This window comes from Triticum dicoccoides, chromosome 6B, assembly GCF_002162155.2.
Source record: "Triticum dicoccoides isolate Atlit2015 ecotype Zavitan chromosome 6B, WEW_v2.0, whole genome shotgun sequence".
Taxonomy (NCBI): domain Eukaryota; kingdom Viridiplantae; phylum Streptophyta; class Magnoliopsida; order Poales; family Poaceae; genus Triticum; species Triticum dicoccoides.
In genome coordinates, this window is record NC_041391.1 from 628,135,985 (window position 1) to 628,153,623 (window position 17,639).

Consider the following 17,639-nt stretch of genomic DNA (forward strand, 5'->3'; position numbering starts at 1 on the left):
TAGAACGACGCCAGCCCCCAGGCCATCCAACATTTTGGAGCCGTCGAAGTGCATGATCCAGTTGGAATATGTGTCGTACTCTTTAGGGAGCTCGGCTTTGGTCCATTCGGCGATGAAGTCAGCCAAAACCTACGATTTGATAGCTCGCCGTGTCTTGTAAGTTATATCGAACGGGAGGAGCTCAATGGCCCATTTGGCAATCCGGCCCGTTGCGTCGCGGTTGTTTACAATATCATTAAGAGGTACTTCGGATGCCACTGTTATTGAACACTCTTGGAAATAGTGTCACAGCTTCCGGGATGCCATGAACACCGCGTATGCTATCTTTTGATAATGCGGGTACCGTGACTTGCATGGAGTTAGGACAGTGGACATGTAGTAAACTGGTTTTTGGAGAGGGAACTTGTCGGTGTCAAAACCGGCGGATCTCGGGTAGGGGGTCCCGAACTGTGCGTCTAGGCGGATGGTAACAGGAGACAAGGGACACGATGTTTTTAACCAGGTTCGGGCCCTCTCGGTGGAGGTAAAACCCTACTCCTGCTTGACTAATATTGATGATATGGGTAGTACAAGACTTGATCTACCACGAGATCAGAGAGGCTAAACCCTAGAAGCTAGCCTATGGTATGATTGTTGTTTGTCCTACGGACTAAAACTCTCCGGTTTATATAGACACCGGAGAGGGCTAGGGTTACACAGAGTCGGTTACAATGGGAGGAGATCTTCATATCGTATCGCCAAGCTTGCCTTCCACGCCAAGGAAAGTCCCATCCGGACACGGGACGGAGTCTTCAATCTTGTATCTTCATAGTCTGGGAGTCCGGCCAAAGGTCATAGTCCGGCCATCCGGACACCCCCTAATCCAGGACTCCCTCACCTAGACTCCACTTCAATCTCTCCATGGCATGAGAAGATTTTTTTTGTTTCAGATAAAAAAAACACCGCTGGGTTGTATGACCTTATCAGATCCCATAACTCACCTACTGTCGGGTCCAACCCCAGCCCCCGACAGTTCCAGGCTAGGATAATCATTGCTCCTGGCGGCCCCACGCCCATGCAAGGTCCGTCGATAAATCGTTGTTCTCTTCAATACGATCAAACACACATGAGGTTTTCTTCCTCGTGTCATGAACAAAAGTATCGATACCCACCTGTCTATCTAGATTATCCTTTGCTACCCAGTGCTGCTTCGGTCTGTTAAACCAGCTTGGCTGACGTGCTAATACCAGGTTATGTGAATAACCTATGTAATTTGATTTCCGATCAAAATGGTTACGTTTTTTTGTAAACCATTTTATTCTCGTTGACTTGGACTTCTTTTATTTAATAACATGGTTGTGTGCATCTTAGATACAAAGACCGGGAGTCTCTTGGACAAGATCCGACGCTGGAGGATGCTTTTGAGGGATGTAAACTTCATGGAGAGGAGGAGGAAGACTTGGATCTGTGTGGGGAGGTTGATGAATTGATCAAAGAGGTTCATTGGCTGTGTTTGTTCAGGGTTCACACGATGCAGCCGTTTAGCCATGCGGCCTTGCTGAATTCTTTGAGGAACGCGTGGTCCTGTGCGCAAGGTGTTACTTTCAGTATCAAAGGACCAAATCTTTTCCTTGCTCAGTGTCATTGTTTGGGTGATTGGAAGCGGGTGATGGAAGGAGGACCATGGCAATTCCGTAGAGATCCGGTAGTTATTGTAGAGTATGATGGTTTTACTAATGTTGTCGAGTATGAGCTGAACATGTACCCCCTATGGGCTAGAATCAAAGGCCTTCCGGATGGTCTAACGAGCAAGAAGGAGTTGGCTGAAAAGGTGGCGAAGAAGGTGGGCTTGCCTCCCTTCACAGTCGCTATCAACAAAGGGAGGATCAATCTGTATAGCTTCCTATGGGTCAGAGTTTTTGTAGATGTCAATAAACCCTTGGTTAGATTTGTTCCTATCACTTTGAAAGAATGCAAGAGGTACCCGGTCAGCTATGAGAAACTGCCGGACTTCTGCTATTTCTATGGATGCATGGGGCACGTGGTTGAAGAATGCGGAGATGGTGTTCATGATCCCACGAAGTGCGAGTAGGGTGACTTGCTCCATTGGAGTAATGAGCCACCTTTGGGTGGGGCAGGAAGTGGCCGTGGAGGGGGAGGTGTAGCGAGCGGTATAGGGAGAGGAGGGATGGGTGGAGCTAGTAGAGGAGGGGCGGGAGGGAGAGGTGCAGGACGAGGAGGTTGGGGTAGGTCAGATCCTCGAACAGAAAGGAGGGAGGAAGATGTGCTGCAACCGGGTATGGGAAGCCTTGCTAGTGCCTCCCAGGAGCAAAACTTGAGGGATGAGGATCTTCGATCAACTCGGAAAAGACTTGTTTCTAGTGATGGTACTGTGAGTGTGCGTGGGCAGCCGGTTTCGCATCTGGCCGGTAAGGTCTCGAACACAATTCTGATGATAGAAGGAGGGAGTACCTCTGAAAGTAATGATACTGGGCCTCTGTCTACTCCAGGGAAATTTCCGATTGTTAAGAGAAGGAAACAGGGTCTTGATGGTGATTGTGTGGATATGGATGTGGCGTCCGAGGCAGCCTCCGATTTGGAGGGCCGCCGGGGCCAATGAATATCTTGAGCTGCAACTGCCGGGGAGGGGGGAATCCCCGGACAGTTCATGAACTGGTGACTATATCTCAGTCGCATTCCCCCAATTTGGTTTTCTTGTGTGAAACTAGATAGAAAGCTAATAAGATGAGAAGGATCCGAGGACGCCTGGGACTAAATGGGTTCACAGGCGTGGACTGCAATGGGATGAGTGGAGGCCTTGCCTTGTTTTGGAATGAGTCGTATGTGGTGGAAATCTTGGACAAGGAGGAGTTATTTATTGATGCCCTAGTGCGGGTGCAGGAGGGTGCAGCTCAATGGAGGTTGACGTGCGTGTATGGTGAACCACGCGTGGAGAACCGACATATCATGTGGGAGAAGCTGCAGCGATTGAAAAATGTTAATGACCTAACTTGGCTAGTGGTGGGCGATTTTAATGAAGCTATGTGGAATTATGAACACTTTTCAGTGACACCGAGGGCAGAACCACAAATGGTTGCCTTCCGAGATGCGTTGGAAATTTGCGGCCTAGTGGATTTGCGCTTTGTGGGTTTACCGTTTACTTACGATAAATAGAGAGCAGGTTCAGTGAATGTGCAAGTTAGGCCGAACAGAGCGGTGGCCACGAACACAGGGAGGAACTTATTTGTGTTTTCTTTAGTAACACATGTTCCGTCTCCTTGCTCCGATCATGTTGCTTTAGTAATTAAAGGAGCGGCTAACCCAGGTTCGGCTAGAACTAAACAGAGACGATATGAAGTGTTCTGGGAAAGGGATTTGATGCTTCCAGAGGTGATAAAATATGCATGGGAGGCGGTGGGGAGTGTACAGAATCTGCCCCAATTACGAGATGCCTTGACTAAAACATTGTCTTCTTTGTGCTTGTGGAGTAAGAAATTTGGTAATGTTATTCGTGAGTTGGCTAAGTCAGGATCCCAGTTAGAAGAACTGATGCACATGAACGCGGATAGGCAAGATATCACAAGGGTTACTGATAGGATGAATGAGTTACTGTATCAGGAAGAGATGATGTGGCTCCAAAGATCTAGGATAACCTGGCTGAAGGAAGGAGACAAAAACACCAAATACTTTCAAAGTAAGGCAGTCTGGAGGGCAAGGAAAAATAAAATTTGGGAACTCACTGATAGTATTGGGGTGGTTCATTCAGATTTCGAAACTATGGGCAGGATGGCAAATGAGTACTTCTAGAATATTTTTTTGGTCGATACCTCCCTTGATACATTGCTAGTACCCGGTCTTATGGAAGTCAAGGTGTCGGATGATGATAATATTAAGCTTTGTGTGCCATTTACTGACAAAGAAATATCTAATGCATTATTCCAAATTGGGCCACTCAAGGCTCCAGGACCGGATGGCCTTCCGGCCAGGTTTTTTCAGCGTAATTGGAGTACCATTAAGGACGTGGTTCTGGCGGCAGTGAAGGATTTCTTCCACACGGGTATAATGCCGGAGGGGGTAAACTCTACTTCTATTGTTCTTATTCCTAAAGTAGCGAACCCCTCTAAGTTATCAGAATATAGGCCTATCAGCTTATGCAATGTCATTTATATAGTGATCTCGAAGTGCTTGGTGAACATGTTACGACCTCTTTTGGATGATATTATACCACCAGAATAGAGTGCTTTTATTCCAGTGAGGATGATCACTGACAATGCACTGGTAGCTTTTGAGTGCATCCATTACATCAAGCAAGAGAAGGATCCGACGAAGAATTTTTGTGCTTACAAGCTAGATCTGTCCAAAGCATATGACAGGGTTGATTGGGTCTTCTTGAGGCAAGTGATGCAAAAGATGGGTTTCTCTCAACAATGGGTGGACTGGATAATGTCTTGTGTCACGTCGGTGATATACTCGGTGAATTTTAATGGAACTCTCTTGAATTCTTTTGCGCCGTCGCGTGGGCTATGGCAAGGAGATCCCCTCTCCCCGTTCTTATTTTTGTTCGTTGCGGATGGATTATCAACCTTACTGAAAATTAAGGTGGAGGTGGGGGATATTACCCCAGTTAAAATCTGTAGAGGTGCTCCGGGCATATCACATCTTTTGTTTGCGGATGACACCCTATTGTTTTTTGAGGCGTCTAGAGATCAAGCTGAAAAGGTGAGAGTGGTACTAGAGGAATTTGGCAGCACGATAGGTCAACTATTAAACGTTGATAAATGCTCAATACTTTTCGGAGATGCATGCCCAGTTGGGGTTCAGGAGGAGGTAAGTGATGCTTTACAGATTACTAATCCTCATTTTGAGGAGAGGTACTTAGGGCTGCCAACCCCGGAGGGGCGTATGTCAAAGGGCCGCTTTCAGAATCTGCAAACAAGTCTCACCAAACGTTTATTGCAGTGGGGAGATGGGCATTTGGCACAACCGGGAGGCGAAGTTTTGATCAAGTCCGTTGCCCAGGCGCTACCAACTTATGTAATGGGTTTTTTTAAGGTTCCTTTCTTAGTGTGTGATGATCTTACTCATATGGTAAGGAACTTCTATTGGGGATCAGCGGAAGGAAAGAGGAAAGTGAACTGGCGGGGCTGGGATAAACTCCTCCAGGCCAAGGACAAGGGAGGAGTGGGGTTTAGAGATTTTCGGATGTTTAATCAGGCCTTATTAGCACGCCAAGCGTGGAGACTGATAACCATACCAGATAGCTTATGCGCTCAAGTTTTGAAGGCAAGATATTAGCCAATGGGGAAGCTGGAGGACACAGTTTTCTCGGGCAATGCTTCTTCGTCATGGCAAGCTATTAGTTATGGTTTGGAGTTACTGAAAAAGGGGCTGGTTTGGATAGTAGGAAACAGAAGAAGCATCAGAGTGTGGCGTGACAATTGGATCCCGAGACCGTTTTCGTATAAACCCATCTCTCCCCAGGGTAGATGCCATATTTGCTTTTTTTTACCATGAAGACTGCAGGGCTTGCGCCCCACAACATTTTATTAATAAAAGACAACAACCATACATGGTTTCCTCAAGGTGAGGAAAAAAGAAGAAAAAAGAAAGAAGACTCTAGAGAAGGCTATACAAAGAAGGGGTGTACTATACCTAATAAATACAATGTTAAAGAGACGCAACTGTCCTCAAGGAGGTAGAAAATCAATCCACTTAAGTAGGGCCTCTCAATATTTCCGTTTGATTCTGTGAGAGAGCAGAGTAAGATCATGAATGAAGCTACTTCTCCATGCCCTGAAAGATGGCTGAATGTTCCTGAAAGCTTTGTCATTCCTGATCTTCCAAATATTCCACCAGGCCGTGAACACCACCTCCCCAAAGAAAGGCTTGTTGAAGTCCTTCCTAGCATGGCAAGCAATTTCCACCATATCATCATAGTGTTTCCATGTAATTTGCAGATAATCCACACGCGATCACTGAAATTGCACTGGAAGAAGAGGTGGTTTCTGTCCTCCAGTATTCCAGTTGGACAGAGAACACATTCTGGTCCGTCATTAATCTTCCAATGCCTCCTCTGAATCATGTCTTTAGTGTTAACTCTGTCCATTATAACAAGCCAAGCAAACATCTTGATCGACATAGTACAACAGCTTTTCCATATCCATCCCAGAATGGGGTTGGATACCATTGGCTGATAGACAAAGTCATAAAAAAAATTGCAGTGTATTCAGACTTCTTGCCATGCCTCCATCCCCAGTGGTCATGAGAGGTATTGTCTAAATGGAAAGACCCCATTAAGGAGGAAAGCTGTTGAAGATCCTGAAAGGGACATTTACATATGTGCCCCTAACTCGAACCCACTACTCATATTTGCCCCTAGTTTTGAAGCATGCTCAAATTTGCCCCTCCGCCGTTAAGTCACTACTCAGAAATGCCCTTCCGTACAATACTGTAGCACTTACCGTCCAATACTGTAGCACATTCCATCTGCTACAGTACACATGCTCCTCTGACGGTCAAAGGCCTTTGACTGGACGGAAGGGCATTTCTGAGTAGTGACTTAACGGCAGAGGGGCAAATTTGAGCATGCTTTGAAATTAGGGGCAAATCTGAGTAGGTGCTTCGAGTTAGGGGCAGAAATGCAAATGGCCCATCCTGAAAAGCATGTTCAGAAAGAGGCAAGTAAAAAAGGTCTTGGAAACTAGTAGCCTCAAAGACTTCCTTGACTGAGAGATTTTTGTGGAGACAAAAAGAATAGAGCCCGGGAAATCAATCTTGCAGAGGGACAGAACTGTTTCCAAGTTGCCAATAGTCAGACCAGAACAGCACAGTATCTCCACTATGAACATCAACCGAAGTAATCGCTCTGAAATTATCCATCAACTTGCAGACATCTCTCCACCAAAAAGAGCCACAAAGAGTAGTATCATGTGGAATCCTTTCAAAGTAGTAAGAATCCCAGACTAACTTAACCCAAGGCACAATCATCTTATTATAAAATTTATTTAGATGTTTCAGAAGGAGAGCATCATTTTGCAAACCAAGGTTTAAGATTCCAAGCCCCCCCCCCCTTCAACTTAGGCCTGCAAACAAGTGACCAAGCAGCCAAAGAATGTCCCCTTTCCTGACCATATTTCCTCCATAAACACTGCCTCTGAATTCTTTCCAATTGTTTCAGAATACCCTGAGGAATTGACAAGCTGCAAAGAAAGAAGATAGGCAAGGAAGAAATGACAGAGTTAACTAATTGCAATCTGCTCCCTTGAGGCAAGAACCAAGAACTTGCTGTCAATCTTCTCTCCATACAATCCACAAGGGGAAGAAGATCCACAATTTTTGGCCTGGTAGTCCCCACTGGCAGTCCCAAATATGTGAAAGGCATTTGGCCTAAATTGCATCCAAAAAAGGCAGCAAGATCAGAAGCATCCTGGCCAATCACATTAATGGGGTACATGGAGGATTTATGGAAATTAATCTGAAGACCAGTTGCCTTTGAGAAAGAATGTAATACTTATTTCAGTGCCCCCAAATGATCTTTGTCAGCATTTAAGAAAAGCAGTGTGTCATCAGCATATTGGACCACAGGGAAGTCAGGATCATGGGTAGGCAGAGGCCTGCATATTAAACCTTGCTGAAGATTCAGACCTATTAAATTCGAATGGTTCGTGGAACTATGGTCTCCTCACTACGTACTTTGTTGATGCGGATGTACGCAAGATAATGAAGATCAGAGCCTCCCCCAGGCTAGAAGGGGATGTTCTCGCTTGGGGTCCTGGGAAATGTGGAGTCTTCACAGTTAAGTCGGCTTATGCCCTAGCTTTTGACGAAGTGCATAGAGGGTCTGATGCCTCCTCGAGCTCAATACCGTCAGGGCAAAGGAAATGCTGGAGCTTTATTTGGAAGAGTTGGGCACCACCCTCGGTACATAATTTTGCATGGAGGCTTGCCACTAACTCACTCCTGACCTGGTAGAGAAAGCACAGAATTGGCCTTGAAACCATGAGCTATTGCCCGGTTTGTAGGATGGAGGAATAAGACAACTATCATCCTTTTGTTCGGTGTCAGTTTGGACGCGATCTTTACCTTGCGATGTCTGAAGTGTGGGCGATTCCGGCGTTGGAGGGGATGATAAATAATGGAAAGGAGTGGCTGCTTCAGGTCTTGGCCCTCCTGAATGAGGTTGGCCAGATGATGATTATGATGATTTTCTGGCGATCATGGTTTGTAAGGAATGAAATAGTTCATGGTAAGCATGCACCCCCCATGGATGCCTCGTTGAGGTTTCTTCGGAGTTATGTTGACTCCCTAATTGGCATCAAATTAAATCCCCAGGCAGATCCGGCAAAAGGTAAAACTTGTATCATATATGACAGACCTGATCGAGTTGTGAGGTCTACTGATGAGCCTGTCGAGAGAAGATGGAGCCCTCCGGCCACGGGATGGAACAAACTTAATACAGACGGATCTTTTATCTCCTGAAGTAGCCGGAGCTGGAATGATTTTGAGGGATCACCTTGGGGCCATTAATTTCTCAGCTTGCAGGGGGTTGTTCTCGTGTCGTGATGCGTTGGAAGCGGAGCTATGTGCATGCATGGAGGGTTTTTCCTTGGCTATTCAACGAAGCGACCTCCCGATTGTTGTGGAGATGGATTCTATGGAGGCAGTGTCCATGATCTCATGTGTGGGCGTTGATCGCTCTATGTATGCTCCTATTGTGCAGGAGATTAAATACCTGATGGGTCTAAGACAAAGTTGCATTGTTCATATATCTAGAACCCAGAATAAAGCCAGTCATTGCTTAGTTGTTTTTGCTAGAGATCAAGGTAGGACCATGACCTGGCTAGGGGCGGGTCCGGTTTCGATGTTGGAGATAGTTGCTGAGGATTGTAAGGACATTTTGATTGAGTAATGCAATTTATTCCCCTCAAAAAAATATAGATATAGAGATCGGAGTCATCTTGTTTCTAAAATAAAAAAATAGAGTTGTTCCGGTCTAAGCTTCCAGTCAAGTCATCGCCATCTCGCTATCAAACAATGGGTGCGGTTATTTAGCTGCCGAGCTCATGTGCTCCCACGGTGAATAGTAAATTAAAAAAAATACTAGAAAGACTCAAAAAAGTCTGAATTGTTTTTCATGGAAAATGCTAAGATGTGTGAGGTCCGCTTCAAATTTCAACTCATTTTGTCATCTGAGTAGCTCTCGGCAAAAAAGACAAACTTGGGGTCTGTGAAATAGTTTACTCTTCTGGACCAATTTGTTTTTTTGCCGAGAGCTACTCATATACATAGTTTAAAAAACAGGACAGGACCGGCGGTCGGACCAGAAAAAACCAGAGGCGATCCCCATGGGTTTTTAAGTGTGGTGGACCGTTCGAGCAATCGAGCCGGAAAAAACGGTTGATTTTTTGAAAAGAATTGAACCAGACAGTTCACAACCAACCGATCGGTTCAATATCTCTTCGAGAAAAGCCCCTCAACTCGTTTCGTGCGAACAAGCTAGAGGTAGAATAGAAAAAAGGAAGAAAACCTTTCTTTTAGTAGTGTTTCAACCATTTTAAGAGCATTTCTCTCAATTTTATCCATGGACATACCATATTGGGCGCCGGCGCCCCCTCCGGCGCAAGCCTTGCTTGGCACCATGGCGTGGTGATGCCGCTTCTCCCTTGCCGTTGTGCGCGGTAGCACCAGGCCACCAGCCCGCACTGCTAGTCCCGCGTCCCGCCATGTTCACCACCTCTATTGATGGTTGGGGAGGTGCTGCCGCCACCTTGTCAGACTGGTCCGTACAATTTTGATTTCCCTCCGCTCCAGTCAAATCAACCAGGCTTCCCTTCGGTTGCCTCCCTCCATTCCAGAGTCCAGACAAGGAGCAGCCGACCAGGAGGGCCAAGACGCCCGACGGTCATCTCAGATTACATATTTTTATCTATTGATTGGTGCATTTGTTGATAAAATATGTATTATTTTATTGCTTGAAAAACCGACAATCAAATCGGTGAACCGAGGGCCCGATCGGTAAAAACCTGAACAGGCAACCTTGCCGGTTCGATTATTGGTTCAATTTTTTAAACTATGTTCATATGTCCAAATGATCTTAAATTTGGAGTGGACCTCACGCACCGAATCATCTTCCATGAAAAAAGAAATCATTTTTTATTTTTTAAGTATTATTTTTATTTTCTCTCTCAACCGGGTGTAAATGAGTCTGAGCTCATAATAGATATTCGATCGAAAGTGCATTTTTAACGGACTTTATGGGTTTAGGTGGAGTAGGTGCTGTTTGGGTTGGCGGTTCATGAATGATGGGGAGGCATGGCCGGCCGCAAGTGGGGCGTGTCACCTCGGATCTGCCCATCGGAACAGCTGGTCGCCTGCGCCGTCGCGTCGCCATCGCCGTCACACAAAAAAAAATACTCCACGCACAGACGGTACTTGCGCAGTGGAGGTCGGCCGGCCGGCCGTTGCATCAGTGGGGTCATTGGAGTGGCGACGTTGCGGAAAGCGCACTGTATCGCGTGTCCATCCACTACTCGACGACTCGTGCTCGTGAGCCGCACGTACGGCCGGCCGAAGGGGAGAAGAATTGTTGGCTGGCTTGCAAGTCTCTGGCCGGTTAAAGTTGTGCACGCGTGCATGGCTATTTTACTTTGGTCGCGAGCCATGACACCATTTTCCACGCGCGCATGACCCAGCAGAGGCGGTATGTATCACTAGTTAGTGCAAAGGTGGTGAAAGTGAATTCTCTCTCACTTTTGAGCTGCATGCATTTTTATTTTCATACCCCTAGCCTCTGTATCAATTTTTATTTTTAAGTATTATTTTTTATTTTTTAAGTATTATCATTACTTCCTCTCTCAACCGATGATGAATATTTAATAAAATAATTACATGCATCGTCCAGATACAGAGGTTAGGGGTATATATATATATATATATTTTTAATGACCTAGCTGAGCAAGCGATCGAGCAAGACGTACGTGCAGATCAGATTTCCTGGCGTGATATGGATCGGATCAGCATCCTGACTAATAGCATGCAAAGTGGCATGTACTCGTACTGTACTGCGTATGGCTGGAGCCAGGCGGCAAGTGCAATGGATTCAGATCATTTTTATCCATAGATAGAGAAACGCTTTCTTTCTTCCAGGAGAAGAAAGAAAGACGACCTCGTCTCCTGCCGCCAGGGCGCCTTCCTCCGCTGCCGTTCTCTAGCGGCTCCCCTTCGTTGACGACCTCGGTCGTCGATGGTGAGGGGAGTCGCCGGATCCACGTGTGTGGATTGTTTTAGGCATTAGTTTCTTATAATTTTGGGTTGTTCATCGTCATGGCTTCGGCAACGGCGATGGCGGTGCCAACTAATAAATCTTCAGATCCTTTTCCAACGAAGCGATCCGTTTTGGGGTGAATTTGGAAACCAGACTGTTTATGTAAGGATGGTGCGGTGGCGGCCTCGTGGTGGACCTGTGTCCTCGGGCTCTGCCGTTGCGACGGCGTTTGCTCCAGCGCCGGCGTGGAGCTTGGGAGGTAGTCCAGGAGCAGATGCAGATTGTGGTCTGCATCGACGGCATCTGGAAGATGGTGGATCTGGGTTCGTGGTTCGTGGCAGGCACGTATGGTTTCCTCCTCCAACGTCTTAGTTGGGCGGGAGTCCTAGATCTGGAGTTCGATGGCGTGTCCGGGGTGTTGCCCCGGTCTGATTCGTTCGGGCAATGGCTTCGTCTTTATTGGTGAGCCACCTTGGAGGTCCGCAAAGCTGCATATCAGCGATGGAGCCGCGTCAAGCTCGGTTGTGGAGGTGATCCGTCATTTTCTTCTTTGGTGGCTGCTATGGTGGTGTCAGAGGCAGGTGACGGGCGTTGGTGTTAAGCTCAGAGGATTCTTCAGTCTTGTTTGTAATCTTACTTCTCGGCTGGTGATCCTGTGTGCAAAGACTAGCGTTCTGCTGTCTTTTCAGTTTTGTCAGGTCGGTATGTGCGTGACTTGTACTATGATCCTTATGATATAAATGAGACACGTATTATCATGCGACAAAAATCATTTGTATCCAAGTGATCATTGTATAATCTAGTGCAAAAAACAAAGAGGAAGATCTAACTGCAACGACTCGGGGGGAAAGATCTTCCCTTGGGATGTACGGCAATCTAATGGATCGAGATCGATCGCAACCGAAGGAGATCGAGATCGACGAGATGACAATGGTTCACGGCACGTGACGAACAGCAACATCGAGGATCCGAGGCGATGCCCTCGCCGTTCCGACAGCAAAGGCAGATAAAGAACGACGAAAGGTTCCCTCTGTGGCTCGTTCACAGTAGCACGACGAGGACGGCTGGTACCACTGATGTACGTACAACCACATGGATGTATGTGAAGACGGAGACTTGACTTACAACTCATCAAGTGGACAGTGGAGGGCCGCATTGTATATAGTGCACTCTCCGCAAAAAAGAAAAAAAATAATGCACATACGGCACTTCTATGCATGCATAGTTTTCACTAGGGGCGTTTGGTTGTCCGCATGCAGCCCAACCAGGCCCGCGCGTGATGTGTGTGGCCTGTTTGGTTGCCTGGGCTGCATGCGTTTTATGGCCCGCACGGAACTTAAAGCAGGTCTGAGCCTGGCTCGGCGGAAACTGCCGAATCGACAGTTTCTCGCGAGCCTGGCTTGGCGCGGCCACGCTTGCGAGGGGGTTGCACGCCTCGGGCAATGCGGGAGACGGACGAGACATCTCATAAACCCCCCCTCCCCCCCACTCTCCTGTCACCGCTCAACCAGCATTATTCCAACCGCTCCCTCTCTGCATCACCGCCTCTCCCTCTCCTCTCCTCCGATGGTTTTGCCTCGCCCACCGCCGCGCCGTCCTTTGACCCCGTCGACCAATGCATCGCCAGCATCAAGAACCGCTGGCTGGCCAGGCTCCAGAACTCAGGCAGAGACCTGGCATCGCACTGCGAGCGCCGTCCCCCATCTGCTGCCGGCCACCACGAGGGCCGGCCAATGCGGTGCCAGACTTTCTTGCTCTGCCGCCGATTCCGGACCTCGTGCTCCTGGGCTCGGCGCCGGCGCCGTCCACGGAGCCGCCGCTTCTTGGGACCCCATTGGGCACAGGGGGTTTTATTGACCCCCGTCCAAGGGTTTTCTCCTGTCGGCGCGCCATCCTCCTTGACCTCCGGCGTTGCCATGAGCACGGGGCCGATGTCGCAGGCCGTCGCCAGGGCCGGCTCCTCCTCTGCTCCGCCACCTCTCTCCGGCCTCGGTTCGCTGCGACTGCGCAAGCTCCGGTGAGTCAAACCCCCCAATGCTTGCTCGTAGATGTAGATTAGGGGTTTATTTCTTAGGCATGTGCTAGTAGTTAGTGGATTCGATCGGATTAGATAGGATTCGAGTATGTGATCCCAATCGGATCCAATCAGACCGATCTGTTCTTGTGTGCTACCATGTGTGTCCTAGGATAATGTTCTAGTGCTTCCCTAGGATTTGTGTTCATGTAGGATCCGTGCTAATGCTAGAATCCCCAAGGCTAGTGTGCTTTGCTAGGATTTGTGTTCATGGTAGGGTCTTGCTAGGATCTGTGTTCATGCAAATGGCATGTTCATGTTTAAGCTAGGATCATGTTCATGTTGCATGCTATAAATTTTTATACATGTTGAAGCTAGGGTTTGTGTTGAATGCTCTAGATTGTTATACGTGCATGTAGTAAGACCATTTTAGGATGCTGTCAAATGTGCATGGATGCACATGGGTGCTATTGACGAGTGGTATTTGTTATTGCTCTTTTTAGATGTTTCCATGCTTAGGATAGTGCAGTGATGAGTGGCAGTTGCAGAAAACGAGATGCCACTGATGAGTGACAATTGCTCATGGGCAACTACCGTTGATCAGTGGCATTTTCGCATGGGCAACTGCACTGATAAGTGGCATTTGTCAAAGAGTTTGTGCACATATCAGTGGCATTTGCTCTTGGGCAAATGTCTCTGATCAGTGCCATTTGGCAAAGAGTTTGTGCACTGATCAGTGGCATTTGCTCTTGGGAAAATGTCTCTGATCAGTGCCATTTGCCGTAGTGCTAATGCAACTGATCAGTGGCATTTGATAGGTGGCATTTGGCAAAGAGTTTGTACACAAATACTTGTCATCTTACCTGACAAGATATTGAAGAGTGACTAGGATGTGGCGGGTGGAGGAGCTCAGGTGGTGGCCGGAGCTGAGAGCGCCGAGGATTTCTTCCCCACGAACGGGTGGCTCAGGACGGTAGACCTGCCTGGCAGGATCGCCTTCATGAGCCTGCCTCGTTCAAGGGGACGATCTCCGAGGCAAGGCCACGAGGAGGGGGCCCAAGAGCCGCTGCGCTTCTACCAGCAGATCAAGGACAACGAGGACCTTGCCATGCTCGTCGTCCCTCGCAAGTTTGTGGAGGTGATGAACACCTGGCTGGTCATTAAGCGGCTCCAGCGCGTGGTCAGGCTGTCAGCGAACAAGCGGTGCGTGTTCTGGGTGTAGGTCCAGAACTTTGAGGGGCACATGGTTCTTGGCCGGGGCTGAAACTACTTCTGCCGCCGCCACCGGATCGTCCCCGGCGACCTCGTCGTTGTGCGCATCTCAGGACTCGGCCTCAACGTCCAAATCTTCAACCACGACTCCTCAGTCATGTGCAGATTTTGTTGCAGCAGGCACAACTACGTTGATGATGCGCATGCAATGTAGTTACCTTTTATGGTGTTAGTGTTGAACTTTTATGGTGTGTGGCTAGACTTATGGTACTTGTGCTGGGAACTTGTTAATATTTTGGCTAGGAGCAGCACCCTGGCGTGGAGCAGGGAAGGAGGATGCCCCTGCTGTTAATCTAAGTAGTTTGCTGTCGTTTCTTTGCTTGCTTTGTTTGATCTCATTTAGTTGATTGCTTTGTTTGATCTTATATGTGCTTGCTGTTGTGCTGGTTATGTGGTGGTAAGGTCATCATATTTAAATGGAGTGAGCAGAACATAAACGTTGTTTGCAACCAAACAGCTGAAGTTTGCATCTGCTCACACCGAGAGCAAAAAAAGGCAACCAACAGCAGGGGTAAGTGCCTCTTCATGCGATGCAGGCAACCAAACAGATTACACCTGCTGTATATGAGACTGCATATGAAGAACCAGGCTGCCTGGAGATGGACATGCAATGCAACTACTGTTGCAAACTGAAACCAAACACGCTGCAAACTGGAACCAAACACGCCCTAGTGTCTGGAACGATCTAGCCGCGTACTTCGTGTCAGCATGCTGGTGGCCACATTCAGGTCCAAACCCCTCTCGCACGAATCAGCTGTGTGTGTTCACTGATGGGGTCATGTACGTAGGGTAGGGTCATGAACCTGATCTAAGTACCTTACCCAAGGACACCCTTAGAAGAGGTCGCCTTCCAGTCGACCAACGAGGGACTCACTCGACTGACTTGAAGGACTCGACCACGAAGACTCACTCGACCACCAGGAGGTCAAGAGGCACTCTGCACTGCAACGGCCTGTAATTAAGTAAGCTTTATGATAGTAAAGACACTTTATGTGGGGCGTTACCAGTAACGTCCCAGACTTAACTCACCTTAAACCCTCTCCTACGTGGGCTGGCTGGGGTCCTGGCGCACTCTATATAAGCCACCCCCCTCCACAGGCAGAAGGGTTCGGCACCTTGTAACTCATATACTCATAATCCACTCGACCGCCTCCGGGCTCCGAGACGTAGGGCTATTACTTCTTCCGAGAAGGGCCTGAACTCGTACATCCCTTGTGTTTACAACCTCTCCATAGCTAGGACCTTGCCTCTCCATACCTACCCCCACTCTACTGTCAGGCTTAGAACCACGACAGTTGGCGCCCACCTTGGGGCCGGTGTTTTAGCGATTTTGTGGAGAAGTTGCGATTCTTCCGAGTACTTTCATCATGGTGTCTGCTGGAGTTTTGGTCGAGGGTCGAGAGATCCGTCTCGGCACTCTCACCTTCATCGCCGACGACTCCGCGTGGCTCCAGGAGGCTCCACTCGACGTTGATGCGCTCCCCGTTCGCGGTGCGACGCATTTTCGCGCATATGTCCGCGGCGTTCTGCTGCGGCAACCGTCGACCCCGTATCGGTCGGCTCCTCCATCGTCCACCCTCCCGGTCTCCCGCCAGCACAAGCGCTCGGGCCGGTCGAGGCTTCAGCGATGGGTGAGGCACGCGGTGGCTCGCCAATCGGCCACCACCCAAGTTGCGGCAATCGAGCCCAACGAATCTCTCTACGGCTTGTTCGATCTGTCGACTGGCTCCGTAGAGACTGCATCCGAGTGCGGTAGCAGTGATCCAGCGGCAGAAATCTTGATGGTCGACGGGCCCCGCAGTCCCCCTGGCTTCGCCCGTGATGGTGGAGCAGGTGACTGAGGCGATCCCGCACGAGGCCACGAAGAGTACCAGCCCGAGCCACTCGACTCTCTGCAAAGAGAGGAACTTCGCCGCAGGAACGTGGATGCTCTGCGTACTCCCATCGCAGGAGAAACCCCGGAGGCTCGTGCCTTGGAGGAGGCACGTCTGGCCAATTTGGCCGAACGCACTCGACTGGAGAATCTTCAGCGAGCACTCGACGAGCGCGCGCGGCAACGAGTTCCCGACGCCAGTCGACGTCAACTCTTCCCGCCGACTCAGGTATATCGAACCCCAATCCAGAATTTAGCAGCTGCGACCCGTATAGCAGAGTCCATCCAGCCTTCGCAGTCGGAAGCGGGCAGAGGTTTGCTGCAGATCAGGGATCTGCTCCGGGCAGCAGGAGATCAGAATTCAGCCGTGTCTCAGTCGCGCAATAGAATTCACAGTCGATCCGTCACTGCGAATACGCTTCAGTCGGCTCACAGCCCCAGATCGCCTCAGCGGCGTGAAGGGCGCGAGAATCGGCGAGATCAATATGGCGACAGACTCGACCGAGATGATAGGCGTCGAGTGCCCAATTCCCCTCCGAGGGGTGGGTCTTACGCTCCTCGGCAGCAAGATGACAGGCGTCAGTACAGTACAGGGCGAAGGGTTCCAGTCGACCCCAGAGAACCAGGCTTCGACGCGCGATCCATTATCGTGCAAGGTTTGGTCGACCGGAACAGAGCCCATCGAAGCGGACTCGACAGAGATGCACCCGCAAGCAGTCGAGTGCATGTTTCTGGTCCTAGTTCCTCCATAATTTCTGTCACTTTTTATTTTTGTCCAATAAAATTCCCCCTCAGTGGGTGACTTAGTTGCGAATCCGTTTCGCCTAAGTTTGTAAAAATCCTACCGAGTGGTGAGCCAGACTCCCACTCGGAGGCTTAGCTGCGAATCCGTTTCGCCTAAGTTATCAAAATCCTACCGAGTGGTAAGCCAGACTTCCACTCGGAGGCTTAGCAGCAGTTCAAGGACTCGCCTAAGTTTGTCAAAATCCTACCGAGTGGAGAGCAAACCTCTCACTCGGGGGCTTAGCTGCAGTCCAAGCACTCGCCTAAGTTATCAAAATCCTACCGAGTGGTAAGCCAGACTTCCACTCGGAGGCTTAGCTGCAGCCCTGTGCTCGCCTAAGTTATAAAAATCCTACCGAGTGAAGAGCAACCCTCTCACTTGGAGGCTTAGCTGCAGTCCAAGCACTCGCCTAAGTTATAAAAATCCTACCGAGTGAAGAGCAACCCTCTCACTC